At 38.4% G+C, this 18,930-nt stretch overlaps 1 protein-coding gene across 7 annotated transcripts in view; it reads right to left on the bottom strand.

Moving 5' to 3' along the window:
* Positions 1 to 18,930, bottom strand: part of PDE10A (phosphodiesterase 10A) — a 531,531-nt gene that overhangs the window by 101,326 nt on the left and 411,275 nt on the right. The window lies entirely within an intron of this gene.

Below are 18,930 nucleotides of genomic sequence, written 5' to 3'. Positions count from 1 at the left end.
GTCCACCGGCTGTGACACGGGGAAGACGCGTTGATGCTGCCCCTCGTCTGGAGACCCGTGCAGCCCCTCAGCACGGGGCGGCCTTTCCCGTACTGCCGCTGCTGTCCCGCGTCTTGTTTAGCAATCACGCCCCGCCTCACCACTACCACCAGTGCACCACATGCCCCAAACCTAATGTATTCTGTGTGACGCCAAAGCACAGCCTGATCTTGACAGGGACAAAAACGTCCCACAAGTCCAGACAGGGTTGTGATTCTTCTTCCTCCTTCAATATTCTTAACTCAACCACTGAGATCTGTTGTTTCTTCTTTTTTTCTAATCTTTCCCAGATTTACTGCTTACCACTCATTTCCACAAGTAACACCAAGTCTAATCCCAAACCACACATCAACCAGCAGCCTCTGAGCCTCTAAGCCAGTCCTGGAGTCATGCCCACACACACGTGCATGCACACACATGCTCACTCACCCACTTTATCTTCCAAAAATACTCCACCCATCATGCCCCTTGGATGCTTCAGAACCCAAAGTAAACTAGGTTCCAAACCGCTGCATGCTGATTCTCCCCGGGAGCTTTTCAAAAATCACCAAGCTGGGGACTACCGGACGGCAGGTGATCAACAAACAGTACCTACTTCTTGCATTACTGTAGTATCACACACTTGCTTCAATATTTTTCTTATAATTGTTCCACCATGGTCTGGGTATTGCATCTGATTTCCCTAAGAATGTAAGCATCTTAGAAGAAAAACATTTATTTTATCTTCTACCCTGAAGTCATAACATAGAAACATTTCATTTACTCCTTTACTTCTAAATTCTCAACCTTTCATAAGCCTTTCTGGAAACTGAACTGTTTGATTTGATCATTACAACAAATTTATTAACAGATTATAAAGTTACAGAGGCTTATGTGTTTTTAATTTTTTAAAAAACTTTTATCTAAGGAATTCACTGAGCAGGGTTGAAAAGTAAGGGTGAATTAAAACGCACACAATGGGAAGCGGCAGCTGTGTGGACAAGTTTACAGTGGGACTGAATGGAGTTACCAAGCTGTGACCCTTCGGAACCATCCACTCCCCAAGCGTCACTATGATTTGAAAGTTACGTTTCCTCTTGATTCAGTTTTGGTGGATGTATGTTTCTAAAAACCTTTTTTCTATATAATTGTTCACAGTATCCTGTATGGATTTTTTGTATTTCTGTGGTATTGGCTGTAATTTCTCCTCTTTCATTTCTTATTTTGTGTATTTGAGTCCCCTCTTCTTTTTGGTGAGCTTGGCCAGAGATCTGTCAATTTTGCTCACTCTTTCAAAAAATGAGCTCTTGGTTTTATTAATTTTTTTGTTTTCTTCTTCTCTATTTATTTCCTACCTGATCTTTAAAAGGAATATGCACATATAAGTGTGTGTGTGTGTGGGTGTGTGTCACTATGCTGTACACCAGAAACTAGTTCAGCATTGTAAACTGATGGTGCTTCAATTATAAAAAAATTTTTTAAAGTTAATTCAAAGAAGAACTCAAATGTCCATACATCTGTGCATAAATGTTCCTTCTGCTTTTTCTTTTGTTTTGCCTAGTGCTTCTCAAACTTGAGAAGTTTGCATAAGATACTTTACTGACATTTATTTATTTAAAAAAAAAAAACTCCAGCTTTTTTGCTTTATGGAAAGTTTCTGAAAGAAAAATGTTACCTATAATGTATTTCTGGACTTTTTATCATATGTACAGATTTAGAAATGTAAGCTCTATCTCTTCCTCCAACTTAGAAGTCAAATGATTTCTGTTAAGGGAATGTCAGATGTCAAGCCCACTGCATGCAGGGAACGTGGTATTTTACTGAGGGAATTAATGACCCCAGTGAATTTGCTGGGATAAGGAAAACTTGCTTCCGATTTCCTCTACCTGGAATTTTCATTTAGTGGAACTCTTCTGCCAAGGAAAATTTAAGCATGTTGAGGACAATTCATTAATTTCTCTTCCATGGTGGGTGGCAGTGGAGGCGCCCACGCAAGGAATAGGGCAGCCAGTGGCTCGGAGCGTGGACTGTGGTTACAAGCCCAAACGGACAGTCACTTTGCTAGGTGTCTGACTTCTTTTGCACCTTATAAGTCTGAAGTGAAACAATATCCTAGCAATATAATTTGATATCAAAAAATAGTTCTTTCCAGAATGACATTTTCGAAGTAACAGGTTAAGAGTGCATGACTCAGAATGTCTAAGAACCCACAACTCTGGGACGTCTCTGTGCATTTCCAACACGCACTTGTGACTGAACTATTCAACGGCCTTTCAGGCGGGTCAGCACGAAGCTCACTCAAAACCGAAAGGGTAGGGAATCACGGGCAAGAGGGAAATCGCCGTGGTAGCCAGATTTGGAGTCATTCATGAGCATCGGGCTAGCAACAAAAGCGTTCATGACAGCCGACACTAACTTTTAGGTGGTGCTGGGGTTCTGTAAACATGTGTTTACTCAACGAACATGTCCTGCAGGTTCACCATACGCAAGGTATCTACCCCCGTTCTCAGGGAGCTTAAATTCTACGGGGACTAATAAACAAGAAAATTCAAAAAAAATTTCAGAAAGGGAATATTGATGCTTGTTAAAGAGAAATTAAAAAAAAAAGAAGAAAACCAACTTCAATCTAAACCTCATCTTAATAATTTTATTGAAGCTTTAGTAAAAATAGCTCATTGACAGAAATATCTCCTGGAAGATTCCCTAGTAAGCACACCTTTCACAGGAAGTACTTAATTTTGAGTATTTTATAAATCTTCATAACTGGGCATGTATTTGTACTTTGCTGTTTTGTGATCACTTTTGATATCTCTTTTATATGAAATGGGATTTCAGGAATGATACAAATTTATAAGACCTAAAGAAATTTGTATTCCGATGGCTGCTTTAGTTTTGTGGCTGCTTGTAGCAGACTTCTCTGCTCTGTTGTTCACTTTGAGGAAAGAGCTCCAGAAACAGAGAGCAGACGAGAACTCCACTAAAGCCTGTCTTCTTTAGAATCAAGAAGAAATTATTTTCTTACTACTTGATCCATGAAGACTATAGACAAAAGGGAAGCCCATTTAAGAAAAATGAAACATAGTAAAGAAAAATTGAAATTAGTTTAATAAGTTATTGTAGGAGATCTTAAAAAGATCCATTTAAAATTAAGCATTAAAGAAACAGCTAAAAGGGGTTTTGATTGATTCTTATAATCCTTAAGGATTTTTAGTCCTTGTTGATTTTTTAAAATTTTCCTAGTAAAAAAGAAGAATTTGAGGAGGCTTACAATAAAAAATACAGATGCCACATGGTCCAAAACTGCAGATGCTCAAAATGATGATGAATGTTCATACTTATTGACCTGAAAAATTGTCCATGATTTGGTTAAGTTAAAAAGAGTAAGAGAAAAGCAAAATTATCTATATTAGCTAAAAAGATAAGTGTATGTACATAATACACACTTTATAAATTATATACACACAAATTGGTTTCAATTATAAATTATTTTTTCTGCAGTATATCATATTACCTCACAAGTCTGAAATGAAAAAAAAAATAGGTTCACATATAATTTGCATCTCTGTAAATATGTATTAATATTGTTAAAAAGAAACAAGCAGCCCCAAATGAAGTCACTTCTACTCAGCTTCACCAAGGCTTAACACCTACTAACTGCAGTTCCAGCCGCCACCAGGAAATTTTAAAACAAAGCTGGAATTTCCTGGTGCACACTAGTGAGGCAACCCGTATGCTAGGACCCCCACCCTTCCCACTAAGGGAGGGTGACTTAGTCCGAAACAATCCTTTCTTCTGTTTTGCTAATAACTTCCTTGTCCCCTCCACCTCTGCCTACGAAACCCCTCCATCTTGTACAGCTCCTCAGAGCACCCTTCTATTTGCTAGTTGAGATGCGACCTGATTGTGAATTATTGAATGAAGCCAACGGATCTTCAAATTTGCTTGGCTGAAGTTGTTTTTTGAAAATAGTATCTTCAGATGATGAAATTATGTGATATTCTCTTTCTCCTGAATTTTCACAATCACAATAAACTGCAATAAATTGCAACTTCACCACGGAGGACTGCCCCCGACTTCTTCCAGATGGATACCAGAATACAGCCTTGCATGGGGAAGGGGCTAAATGGACTTTCAGAGCATGTGATGGGGCCGATGTCCTGAAGAAACTCCACCTTTCGGGAAGTCCTGCCGAGTTACTGCGCGCCACTGTGGCTGCACCCGAGGAAGTCCCCTTGCTGCTCCAGGATGCTCCCAAGTGCAGCTGACGGATCCTGTCCCTGCTCACTTGTTCCACTGGCCTCAGTGCTTGCCTGGGGGCGCGGTCCTGAGCTGCAGGCCGAGCATGGCTCCTTCCAGCACTCTGGCCCAGCCGCCTGTCTTCTAACAACAAGGTGTTCCTACAGCTCAGTCTACAAATATTTAATTAGTGTCAGATACTGAATAGATGTCTCAGTTGGCCCAGTCATACTAAAGGGGAGAACTTAAGTTCCATGGTTTTGAGAGAACTGCTTCTTCTCTAGAACATGTACATTTATGTTGGACGTATGTTTATTTATTATTGATTCCACCCAAAGAAATAAAACAAAGACGTCAGGCAAATACTTAGTATTCTTGAGATACTAACAAAAACTACTAAAACTGAAAAAAAGAATTTAATTGTCTGCAATTTTCAGCATGTTGGCTCTTTCCTGTTACCACAATCCTACTTCTTCAAGATTCCTAGTATCACTTAAGAAGTGAGGACTTGTAGATAATTCTGTATTAAGACTTTTTACTTAACTGAAAAGTAACAGCAGCTTATAGCTTATAGCAATGAATCACCGAACCTTCGTTTTCCCTTTGTCTGAAGTTCAATACGGGTGACATTAGTTATAGTATTAAAATAATAGTCCACTTTGCTTATGAAGGATTAACAGCAACTGAAATTGCCTTCCAGGCATAAACAACTAGAAAATCATACAAAATATATGAGGCAAAGGTTTTTAGACCCTGGTCAGCAGGCAGCACAAGACTGTAATCCTAGAGATAAATATTTGGAAAAAAGTCAATGCTGTCTCAGGACAAAAGCTCACAGCATACTAGGAATTTGAGGAGATTTCTTTAAGCTGATAAAGAGCATCTATGAAAAATCTACAGGTACCATCATACCTGGTGGTGAAAGACTGAGGGCTTCCTCTCTAAGGCGGGGAACAAGGCAAGAGTATCTGCCCTCACCTTTCCTATTAAACACGACACTGAAGGTTCTAGCCACAAAATAAAGCAAAAAAGTGGGTGTGCTATATAATTAATATTAAACGTAAGTATTATATATAGTATATAGATCAGACAGGAAAAAATAACAATCTTTATTCACAGATGACATGATAACCTAGGTAGACAGTCCTAAGGAATCTGTGAAACAAAACACCCAAAAAAACCCACTACTAGAATAAATAAATCAATTTAGTAAGGTCACAGGATGCGAGGTCAGAGAAGACTGTATCCTAAATAGAGAAATATACACTGTGACATGATAATGCAAACAACCCAGAGGAGCCAAGTCAGTTTTGAAAAATAAGGAAGTTGTAGAAATCACACTACAGTCCCTGGCGTCCCGCAAAGCTGCTTGATCAGAGCTGTGCGGCGCCGCCCCCCACGTCCTCGCCAGCACGCATCTCCTGCCTTTTTGGTAACAGACGTCTGAACAGGGGTGAGGAGGTTTCTCAGTGTAGTTTCTACTTGCACGTCCCTGACGGGCAGTGAAGGAGATGTTGTGCGCTTGAAATATATACAATTTTATGTGTCAATTACACCTCTGTAAAGCTGGAAACAAAAATCAAATAGTGTGATGGTATCAACCTAGTATCAGATACATAGATAATGAACCAAAAGAGAGTCTAGAAACAAACATATGGATATACGTGATTTTTCAACAAAGGTACCAAGGTTATTCACTGGAGAAAGAATAATCTTTTTCAACAAATGTTGCTGGAATAAATGCATATTCATATGGAAGAACAAAGCAAATACAAAAATCTTGATCCTTATCTCACACCACATAAAAAAAGTAACTTGAAAGGAATCATAGACCTATACATGCATGAAAACTATAAAACATAAAAGAAAATGTTGGGTTAAGCATATTTCTAAGATTAAGAAAAAATTATAAAAGAAACAGTTGATAAAACAGGCTTTATCAAAATTAAACATATTGGCTCTTCAAAACACACTGCAAAGAAAACAAAAAGAAAAGCCACCGACTGGGGGATGTGTAGTGTTACACACCCAGTAAAGGACTTGTATCTAGAACATATAAAGCAATATTACAACTCAATATTAAGATGACAAATAGCCTCAATTTAAACACTGGCAAAATATTTGAATTGATGCTTCACAAAAGCAAAAAGAGAAATGGCAAATAAACTCATGGGAAAAAATGCTCAACATACTTAGTTATTTGGGAGATGCAAACTATAACCGTGATGAGATACCACCATGTACCTGCTGGAAAAGGTAAAGTTAAAAGGAGAGGTTGTGAAGCAACTGGACATTGATGAATTGCTAAAAGTGCTGTGTACCCAAATTATGGGGCATCACTGAGCAACAGAAATGAACAGAGCGCTGATATACACCACAAGGCAGGCGAGCCTGAAAAGCATTAACCCAAGTGGCAGAAACCAGGCACAAATACTGCATTATTCCACTTACATGCAATTCCTAAACAGGAGAAAAGGCAGAGGAGAGACTGCCCCAGACAAGAGAGGGGTGAGGGAAGGAAGACTAGCTCCAAAGAGGCACATGGGAACCTTCTGGGATGACAGAAATGTTAATGTGGTGACAGTTACAAGACAGTATACATTCATCAACACCCATTGACCTATATACTCGAAATTGGTCAGATTAATTTACGTAATTGTACCTTAATAAAGCTCATTGAACAGAAAGTATGTCTTGCCTTTAGGCCTTAGTTCACTGTTAAGCAGGTGCCAGGCTTTCTTTGCTCTACTCTTGGCTTGTGTTTCCATTCAAGATACCATCTCGTCTAGAACTTCCTCCTGGCCCCAATGGCACCAACCTCCAAGTCAATCCTCCACATTTACTGAGAACCCTGCAGCCTGACCCACGTCATTCTTTTCCCTGAAACTGCCTCAAATCATTCTGCAGGGCTCCAGCATCCACACTGAAGAACACCGCGGGCAGAAGGCAAGCAAGCCAAGGGAATCTCACGGAAAGGACAGAGGTGCTCTAGCAATAGGTGGCTGGGAACTCAATGTGGGTTTCAGGCAAGACTTCAGGGACTGACAGCCACAGCAGGAGTCCACGGGGAGGCCTGGTAGGAAGACAGAGCCCCTGACCCCATCCATGGTGAGTGAACAGGCCCTGAGTCACGTTAGCCTTAGAAGCCTGATCAGCAGGCTCGACAGAACCCAGGAGGACAGTGTTACGAGGCCCAAGGTGCTCACCATCACTGCTGTGCTTCCTAAACTTCCACGTGAGCCCAGCTGCTTATGGAAGAAAGGAGTCAGGAAGAAGCTGCCCCAAACGGGAACTCTGACACAGCCGCTTTGGAAAACAGTTCGGCACCGTCTGAAATGCTAGTCCCAGGTATTTAAGTACGCAGAACATCAAGTGTCCAAAAGAGACGAAGCTAACGCAGAAGATGTAAGTTTTAAAGTAGAAGTAACTGAGAGCTTTAATTGCTGAGATTAAATGTTTTCTACCAGTAGGAAATGAAATTCATGATCAGGAAAAACACAGATAAAGAAAATAAAATTATGTCCTCTTGCGTATCCAAATCAATCTTGCTGCTGTACTTCCACAAAGGCTAAAATGTTGTCATGAAATTCATTAGTCTTCAGTATCCTTTAATTATAATCAATTATAAAGGTGAATTAAACATTTATTTGCAGAAAAGACTGCTGAATTAAAAATGCTGTGTCTGTAGTTCTCTGGAAATTGATAAAAGAACTGATAACAGAATAATTCTGGATCCTGTGATGGAGAAGTTGGTGGAACAAGTACAGTCCAGGGAGAAGTAATTTTTCAGAATATTATTTTGGAAAATTTGAGAAGACAACCACTGGAGACAAGAGGTGATATTCCTAAATTAAAATGCATTAAAGGTACAAACTATTAGGTATAAAGTAAGCTACAAGAATATATTTTACAACATGGGGAATAGTCAGTATTTTATAACTATAAATGGAGCATAAATCTAAAAAAATTGTGATTCACTGTATCAGACACATGTAGTTTACATAATATTGTCACACAACTATAATTGAAAAAAACACATGATAAAACACTGCATGAGAGACCAACACTATGGTATCTTTCTATTAACCTGTAAGTAACTAACTTAAGATAGCTATAATATTAAATATCTAGAATGTTAAAATAAATTATAGGATTATTTCTCTGAGATAAGTGACTGAATATTCTTCACCTCTACTATGATCTCAGTAAACCTGAGGTCTCTAAACAAACTGGCGGTGGTTCCACGGCACAGGTGCAGCCAGACGTGTTTCTAGGGGCTTCAAATCAAAGCGCTCACAGACAGGCAGGGCCATTTACTCGCTATCAGATCTGCAGGGTTTGGTACTAAATACTGCAACCTAAACTTTGGTGCATATATCACTCGTTTCCAAACATTTTCTAACAAAGCAGGTTTTAATTTCCGAAATAAAATCATATACGATATGGAATAACTCAATACGTTAAACAGATTTAAAAACTAGGGGCAGAGATCGTAATTCCAGCCTCCTTTGAGACCTCGTTCCTGTTTCGCACAGGCTAGAAGATAAAAAATGCATTTGTCAGATTTCCATGTACCGAATCAGACGTACTGCTAACGTGAGAAAGTGTTCAGAATGGAGCTGCGAGGGAGAAAGAAGGCTGTGAGGCTTTCCTTTCTCTGGGGGGAGGAAAGCAGAGACACCTCGATCTCCAGCCACCAGAGTCCTGCCTCTCTGGGCTTCCTGGAGCCAAGGGAGCAATTTCACAGGTCCAGCTGAGCAAGCGAAAGTCTGAGGCCTGATAGTCTTGGTCACCCCATCTAGAGTTGACCCCTCCAGCCCTTCCAATGATTTTTTAAGTTGTCCAATGCATTCCTTCTGTTTAAGCTAGCTTAGATTGGTTTCTGTGACCTACAGCCAAACCCTAATTGATGTGGTTTATTAGTAAAAATTTCTTGTTAATGTTAAAAATTATTGGATATCTGATTGTAACGTCAACAAATGAGAACAAAGAAGATATTCTGACTCACATAAACTTTTGAAACAGATGTTTACAGAGGACATCTATAGTCTTACATCCATCTGAGGATAGGATTTATTTCTGGATTTTTTTGGAGACCCGTAACGGTCCACTTAGATAACAAAATATAAAAGATAAAATATTGTTTGGGGAGGTTTATGGTTTCCTTGTTTTTTAACAGACTGCCTTACAAATTCACAAGTCTCTTGATTAAAATGACTCAGAGCCTTCAAAGATATATTTACAAATTTTTCTTTCAATGTTGAATCACTAAATATATAACAAATACAAACACAAATTTCTTATAGCAAGGAACACCCAAACACACAATAAGCCAACTCCTGAATATGTTCTTGTGATTAAATGTGCACTGAATTAATTTTCTTGAAAAAGATGAGGGCAGAGCCAAAACTTTACTAACATGACACATTTATAAGAAGTTCAAACAAATACACAGATAGGTCACTATAAGCTTAGGTCACTAAAGTTTTATCTGAGTTCTTCATAAAAACAGATTGAACCAGCAACACAAAGTTACTCCCTTGGTGGTCTCCGAAAGATTAAAACTTGGTACATGTAAATATTCCTATTACTTTATTATAGTATTAAATATTAAAATAAATTTAAGTCAAGCATTTCTGGAGTCTCTGGAGCACATCCCTAGATGTACAGAATTCTAAGGAACACAGCATGAAAACCACTGTTTCTGTGATTCTATTTCCTGTTACTTTCCTTTTTGTTTTATGCCACAATTAAAAAGATAAAAGAAGATTCCCAAACACAGGTCTGAGAACGATCTAGAAAATGAAACACATTCAAATAAAGCAAGCACAGAAAGTCCAGGCCTCAGCCACGTGCCCTAGATAACCATGTCTTATATCTAATTTCAGGCACACAACAAGATTTACATGAGTTCTGAGTGCACAAGCTTCAACTCCCCAAACATTTCCCTTGGGTTGAAATGTTAGCATTTTCTCTCTTTCATTTCTCATTGCATTTATTTAAATGTGTTTCTATTTTAGTTCTAAAATAATGTTCACTAGGGTTTCCCGTTATACAGAAGGACCGTCTGCCTAAGCATTTGTATCTCCGTCAGCAAAGTGAGCTTTATGGCTGTGAATTACAGCCTCTCACCTGTCCCTTACTCTGGCTTTTGTCTTCCTCATGCTACTTACAACCTCAAACATAATGGAAGATGTGTTCATTTGTTATTTAATTGTCTGTCATCCCTCCACCCACACTACAGTGAAAGTTCAATGAGAGCAAAAATATCTCCTGTAGAATTCTGTATCTTCAGAGCCTAGAACTATTTCTGATGCAAAGTAGATAATTCAGTAAGTATCTGTTAAATGAATTATTGGATAGATAATAACTACTTGATCACATTTATCCATGAATATAGAATAAATAATCATGAATAAATATTTATTCAATGCCTATGACATTCTCAGCCAGAACGTATCAGAAGATCCACCATCTTCCATCAACGAACTGAGCAGCTTTCATATCTATCACGTCACTGCAAGTATAGAACAGACAAAAACCTTGTCTAACCGTCCTGAAGCCACCATTCTAGTGAATATCCAATTTAAACCACTGTGTGATACAGGTCAAAGAATTTATGCATATGTGACATCACAATCTCTTCTAATTTACTAGAAAGTACGTTCATAAAATGTTGATAAAAATAATAATTAAAAACAAGTAAACAAATCAAATAAACACTGCAAAATATAAAACCACACAACCATACGTTTCAGAAGGTTCAAGACTCCAATGCCTCCACTTTCTTGATCTGAGAAAGCCTGGTAGTACAGTGGAAAGAGAAAGGATGCTGGAAACCAACAAACTTCCTGACTCTTCCACCTTATGAATGTTGTGAAGATTATGTAACAGAGGGATTGTAAATGAATGTTCATTTTCCACTTAAATGCACATGTCCTTAGACCCCCGCTGTTATGACGCTCCTGGCAGACAGACCCTGAGGGCAGCAGCGGCCATCACACTGTCCCAGCACACTGCCCTTCAACCTGGCCAGCCTGGAGGAGGAATGCGTCCCCATGCCCTTTGTGGGGCCATCTCACTGCTCGGTGGAGTTCTGACTACTAGTTTTCCAATCCCAGAACAGAAGCAAAACATAACAAAAATAGCAAACACTGTTCATGGAACAAAATATCTGTGGGAAACTGTCATCCTTGAGAAAATTTTGGATTAAGATGTAACATCATGGGAAAGAAAAAATGACACAAAGAAGCACAGCTGAACGGTTTCCATTCTCCTTCTCCTTCTCTTCTGTTAAGCACTTAGCCACATACTTCTCGGGAGCCAGCGAGTTCTACTAGTAAGCCCTATTATTTGGGGCTCTTCTAGGGTAAGACAAATATGTAAAATATTTTTGGTCCATTAAAAAAAGCTTTGAAAATTTTACACAAATTCTAAATTGTCTTATTAACAGATTCTGGACTATATCCAAAATGTCATCTTGAAATGTAACAATGTTTTATTTTTAATTTAAATAAACTATCTCAAAACAAATATATATATATATATGTCACAAACCACTTGAATAATCACGTCAAAGACTACAATACATGAAGCCCAGAAATAAGGAAGAGACTTTTTTCAAATTGGAAAATAGTAATAAAAGGTGTCATTACTTATATTTTTGTTATAAGCTCCAGGTCCCCCACATCCGCCCCAGTACTTGGTACGGCCAGTGTGTTTAACTGTGGCCACTCTGACAGGTGCGCAAGTGATGCTGTTTTCTCATTAGCAGCTTTCTTGAAGTCTAATTTACACACCATAAAATTCACTCACAATAAGTACACAATTTGGTGATTTCAGTGAATGTACAGAGGTGTGAAATCCTCACTACAGTCCGGTTTAGAACACTTCCATCGCCCCAGAAAGCTCCCTAATGTCCCTGTACATTCAATCCTTGTTCCCACCCACAGCCCAGCCACACCGCTGGTGTGCTCTGTCTCCACAGACTTGCCTTTTATGGGTATTTCATATAAGGGGAATCACACAATATGCTAGTTCCATCTGGCTTTTTTCATTTAGCACAGTGTTTTGAGGTTCATCTATGTTAGAATACTTATCAGCGCTTCATTTCTTTCTGTTGTCAAACAGTATTCCATTATACGATTACATCACCTTTGCTTTTACCCATCCCCCAGCTGATGGACACGTTCGTGGTTTTCAGTTTGGAGCGACTCCTTACAAAGTTCCTACGAACGCTCGTGCACGCGACTTTTGTAGGGACACCCTTTCCTTTCTCTTGGATGGATGCTCAGGAGTGGCTCTGATGAGCAATAAGGTGAGTTTAACCTTTTAAGAACCTGACAAACGCTTTTCCAGAGAACCATTACCATTTTACTTTCCCAGAAGTAACTCATACAGGCTCCAGTTCACCCAAATCCTCATCACCTTGATGCTGTCTGTTTTACTACACTGAGTTCAGAAGCGCAGAACCGCGTCTCATCGCCGTACTCTAGAGTTAATCATGTTGAACAGCCTTTACTGATCACCTGCATATCTTCTTGGGGATAATGCATATTCAAGTTTGTCATCCATTTTTAAATTGGATTGTTTACTTTCTTACTGAGTTTAAGAATTCTTTATATATTCTAGACATGAGTCTTTAATGTGGTCTAATTTACCAGTTTTTTTTAACTTTATGGATCATGCTTTAGGTATTATATAAAATAATTCTTTGCCCCACCCATGATCATGAATATTTTTTCCTGTTTTAATTTCAAAATTTTAGCTCTTACAGTTAGATATATGATCCATGTTAAATTACTTTTAGTTTACAATGTGAGGAAAGGATATTTTTTATTTTGCATGTGGATATCCATTTGTTCTGTAACTCCTTTCTCCCAATGAGTTGCTTTGGCATATTTGTTGAAAATCATTTGACCACGTAGGAATTTGTTTCTGGACTCTGAGTTTTGTTGCATTGATCTACATGCCTATCTTCACAGCAGTAACACAGAGTCTAAAATATTGTGTTTGTATAGTAAGTTTTAAAATCAAGTAACGTAACTCCTCAATGTTGAACTTCATTTTAAAATTATTATGGCTCTTCTAGGTCCTTTGCATTTTATAGTCAGCTCCTCATTTTCTACAAAAACAGACTTCATGGATTTTGACAGATACTGCACTGAATTTATAGATCAATTTGGAAACAACTTCTTCTTGACAATATTGAATCCTCCAACCTATGAACATGAATCTGCCCCCATTTATTTAGATTTTTCTTTCATTTCTCTGAGCATATTTTATTGATTTCAGTGTATGAATTTTATTTTGCTAAATTTATTCTTAAGCTTTTAAAACTTTTTGATGCTATAATGAATGAAATTTTCTAGATTTCTTTCTGATTGTTCCTTTCCAGTATAAAGAAATGGAATTGATTTTTGTATATTGATTTATGTTGGTGTCCCTGTATCCCGTGACACTGCTTATCATGCATTAGTTTTAGGAGTTTTCTGTGGAGTATCTGAAATTTTCCACATGTAGAACCATGTATCTGTGGACAAAAGATTTAGTTCTTCCATTCAAATCTGGATACTTTTTGTTTTGTATTGCTCAAGTTAACCATTTCCCTTCTCCTACTTTTCTGAGACTTTTTATTATGAATGGATGTAGAATTCCGTAAAATGCTTTTTCTGTATTAACTGCGATGATCATGTGTTTTTTTAACTTTAATAAATTTTAAAAATTGATTGACTGAAATTAAACCAATTGGCGTTCCCACTGGGTCATGCTATATCATCTTTTTTTACATGTTACTGCACTTGGCTTCCTAATTTTATGTTAAGGATTACTGAATCTATGCTCATGAGGGACTTATCTATGCTTTTCTTGTGGTATCTCTGTCTGGTTTCCACAGCAGAGTAGTACCAGGTACACAGAATGAGTTGGAAAGTTTTTTCTTCTCCTCTATTTTCTGCAAGAGTTTGAGAAGGACTGGTATTATTCCATTTTAAACATTTGACAGAATTTATCAGTACAGTCATTTGGGAACAAGCTTTTTGTTGTGGGAATACGTCTAATTACATCAGGCCTGTTCAGATTTTCTCCTTGTTGTTGGCTCAGTTTTGGTGATTTGCATCTTTCCTGGAATCTGTTTCATTCAGGCTGTCTAATCTCTGGCTTGAAGTTCTTCATCCTCCATCAACTGCTGATGGGTCTGTCCTTAAGAAGGGGAGTATATCCAAAATTCAAGCTGTTTTCAGGTCAGCTGGAGTTTTATGCTGTTTGTGCCCTTTACAAGGGTGACCAGCAGAAGCTGTGAAGAGACTGGGGTCCTCTCCAGTCTCTACTCACGTGTGCATGTCCTCGGCCAGGAACAAGTTTGCCTCAATCCTGACTGAAATCTCAGGCTGGTACAGCTGGACTACTGCCAACCTTCCCCAACTCCTGGGCCGCCAGATGCCAGTGAGCTGGGAGAGGAGACTGCCTGCCACCCCAGGTTGAGTGAGCCCTTCAACTGTGTCAAAGAAGCTGTCAGAACCTCTGCACCAACCAAGGGGGCAGAGGGTAAAGGAAGAAGCTCCAGGCCATAACGTGACAAATGCCCGTAGTTCTTAACCTGAATGTCACAGTTTTCAAATCATAAATGCCTCTCGAGTTTAGTATGTCTTTGACTGATATCCAGAGACTAAGATGGCTGTTTTTGCCCATTACTGTCCACTTTACAACTGCTTTTTAGGAGAGAATTTGCTGCTTTCTTCACTCAGCCATAGCTGGAAGCCCAGCTTTGCATCCAATCTCACCATTTTCCCTGAGTAGCAGCAACTCTAAACACGTGGTCCAAGACCTCTGGGCTCCCACAGACCATTCAGTGGGCTCACAGGTAAAAACTATTTTCATAATAATACTAAAATGTTATCTGCCTCGCTCTCCTTTTCTCCTAAGAGTATACTGTATTTTTCAGAGGCTACATAATGCTCTCTTGATTCATGGAACGCATTCTTTGTTTTCTAATATTTTCTAAAATGTTTTAAGGTCATAGCTTTAGCGTATAGGTATGTGAGTTTTCAGAGGCTAATTCATGTTCTCAACACCTGCACACTGCTTTTATTGGCCATCATTGGTTATACCTATTATAGTCTCTGTAATTTCATTAACATCCATTAAATAATTATTTTGAATTCCCAAGTTTTCTTTATACCTACATAGAAACAGAAAAAATACACTTTATCCAAACTATTATTATTTAGAATTTAATATTTTAATTTCATCCTAAAAATTGGTTCATAGTATATTTTCTTATATTTAAGGATAGATCATTGGCTTTAAAACAGGAGCTTAATAAACTCATTTTCTCAACCTACAGCTGCACTGTTTATGTCTAAAGATACTGAAAAAGATGAACTGACCTATCAGAAGGTTCTCTGACTCATGGAAGGGAGGAGTCTACTCCAAAGAAACAGGGTGAAACTGTAAATAAGAAACAAAAATATAATAAAATATCACTTTCTTGGCTTTAATAATTTACCTTATCCTCTCTTATGTGACAGAACATTCTCAAAAAGTATTGTGGTTAAGTTGCAAGGTTATTTTGAGACCAATCATTCAGTATACAAAGAAAATAATGGAATGTTTTAAATGTAGACATGATGCATTCTTTAAAAGCCCAAAATTGTTTGCAATAGCTTTTCAAACTAGGTACGTCAAAGCCACTGACTGCAGGGTAAGTTACTGTTGCTGTATTGACTAGAGAAGCGCACACAGTATCTGAGAAAGCAATCAAACGTACAGTCGACACCGAACGCTGGGAAGTCAGTCAGAGAATTTACCATGTTCTCATGTTTCCAGTGATAAAGTAACTCATCAAAGAGTTAGTTACAGACATAAAGGACTGAATCAGTATCTGCAAAATTGTAATTTTGCCTTGAAATGAACTTACAGATGTGGCTGTTGTCATCATTTTCATTATATTTGTCTAAAATCAACACATAAGAATCAACAAAGACCTTTTCTATGAATATTGGACAACAGATATAAGTGGCGCTTAAATATTCAAAGTGTTGAATAACTTTTTAAAGTGTCATAGCTTATCCTGGAACATCCGTGCTGACATTTGCTTTAGCAAAACTGCCTGTGGCTAGCACCAGTCCAGGCAAGCGCTCCACACTGTGCTAGCAGTCATTATCAATTTTTTCTATTTCATATACTAGCAAAAACTAAATAAAGTATTTTATATAAATATTAGGCAGTGAGCACAAGTGGTAATAAAATATTCTAAGTGTTAAATAGCTTTTTTAAACCTCTCACACAATTGCAGATAAAATATTGCCAGTTTCATTTAAGATGTCCTCGATGAAGCCGGCCCTTGTTGTGGAACTTGCTCACTGACCATCACCAAGAGGTGCCAAGTGGATGACCTCAGCACCAAGCATATCCTCCCCACCCCTCGGTGTAACTCAGTCCTTCTCATCAGATACATCTTACATCACAGGATATGCTGGGTCATATGGCAACAGAGGCAGAGTCTTTTGGATCATGGCCTGGATCTGCTACAGGCAAATAGTGCTTGCTCTGGGCACAATCAAAGCCCAGCCTTTCGTGTTATTCAGTACACAGGACAGAGAATGTTCTCACGTATGAAATACGCTCCTTCCAGAACTGGAGCAGACTCCCAGGAGTATGCTAACTGCTTTGTAGCAGGAGGTGCAAGACGCGGTAATTTTCATGTTACTTTGCAGGCAAGGACCCAGGATCACTGAACATCTAAAAACTGTGCTGATTTTAGGATGATGTCTGAATCACTGGAGGGTTTATCTCCAGTGGTAGGCAGGTGTTTTAACAAAATGACTCCCCGGGGAAAGTCTGCCCTGATTTGTATCATTTCCCAATCTCTGTGGTATAAATATTCCCATGATGGGCTGAAACCAGCTTGCACAGGCTCACAAGAGTCAATTATTAAACTCCCAAGAATTTCACGAGTTGGTTGTTAAAATAGACATTATTACCTAATAATATAAAATTAAAATTAAATAGAATATACTTAAAAGGTAACAAGTATTGAAAACTCATCAGTCCCTAATTATTTTATGAAATTTGACTGTTATCTATACCCTTGAGGTTGTTTACGTCTACTGTAGCTGAATGGCAGAGATCCCATGTAACACTGTGTTCCTGCGTATCTCTTCGGAACTCCCTGTTTGGTAACCTCACATTGGTCGCTTGATGTAGGCCCTGATCGCAGTAATTCAGTGCTCTGTTAGTAAGTGTTTACCAGCTCTACCAAAGGAAAATCAGCATTTTCTGATTTCTGTGGTGTAAATACTTCCACCATGGTTTATTTCAAGCTACCAACTTTGATATCAACTGGATCATAAAATTCCTGAAAATTTATCAACTGGCTGAGCCAAAACAAGCCACTTCAGCATGCTACTGGTTCTTTCTATTTATACTTGTCATTAATTTTGTTGTCATGTAAAATTTTGACTTTTAAACACATTATGTGAAAGTTCATGATTTCTAAATCTGTGTGAATCTAAAGCTATGTATATGAAACACTTTGTAATTATTTAAATTAAAAAAAAATTTGCTTCACAGATGTACTTTGAAGAGGTTTGGGAAATGACGGTGCAGCTCATAAGGGTCCAAACATCAGAACTTTAACTTGAGGGAAGAGCTGACTTATAGGAAAAGTAAGTGCTACTTTTACGTTTTTAAATTAATTTTTATATACTGTATTATAAATACATATGTGTGAATAGAATCAGATCAGGTAGCAAACTATTAACGATCTAGTTTTGTTGTAAGCAGTCTTTCAAAACAATAAAAATTATCAATGTGGACAAAATTTAAAAATTTAGAATATACAATACAACTGATGCTACATCATTTTATTGTGTCAAAGGATGTTTAATAAATGAGGGGTTTTCGTAAAACTTGTATCTTATAAAACAAAGAAATATAAACTAATGGGAGAAAATATACTACATTGCAAGGATGCGTGAGGGAAGGGAGAGAATTCTGAGATGGTGGAGTAGGAAGCACCAGGAACTGTGTCCTCAGCTAGACGATTGAATTAACTGGCAGAATCTGTTGGATGCAATTATTTTGGAACTCTGTGGAGTCTGTTGAAGGCTTGCAGCTTCCAGGAAAAGCTTGGATAGTAAATCGTCATTATTTTTGGCCAATTTCAGCTGGTAGCACAGTTCGGCTACCCACGCCGACCTCCACGTCAGGCAGCTCTACAGCGTTCCTGCAGCTGCCTGCACACAGCTTGTGGGAGTCAGGGTGTGCAAAAAGGGCCTTACTCTCCAAATATCAGGGACCTATGCACCAATCATTGCCTGCTGTTTCTGATGTAGAGGTGCAAACAAAAAGGCAGGCAGCCATTGTGCTTACACTTCCCCCACCTGTTACGAGGCCCTCCCTTCTGACTAAAGAGACTGTCAGGGGACATAAAATGCCAGTCCTTTTTACCCAACCACCATTTTTCTCTTTTTTCCCTCTGGGAACCAGGCATTAAAGACATTCTAAAGCAACTAAATATACCATGCATGCCCATGTAAAGACACAGGCTCAGAAAAGACCTGAGAACATTTTGAGCTTACACCTTAGACTGATCTTCAGCACAGAAACAGCCTACAACAATTGAAAAAACAAAACCAAAAAAACCACAAATTCTGGAGAAGAGAAGGAACCTGG

The sequence above is a fragment of the Camelus dromedarius genome, chromosome 6 (genome assembly GCF_036321535.1).
Source record: "Camelus dromedarius isolate mCamDro1 chromosome 6, mCamDro1.pat, whole genome shotgun sequence".
Classification (NCBI taxonomy): domain Eukaryota; kingdom Metazoa; phylum Chordata; class Mammalia; order Artiodactyla; family Camelidae; genus Camelus; species Camelus dromedarius.
The sequence above is the reverse complement of the archived record's forward strand: the minus strand, read 5'-3'. Positions and strand labels throughout refer to the sequence as shown.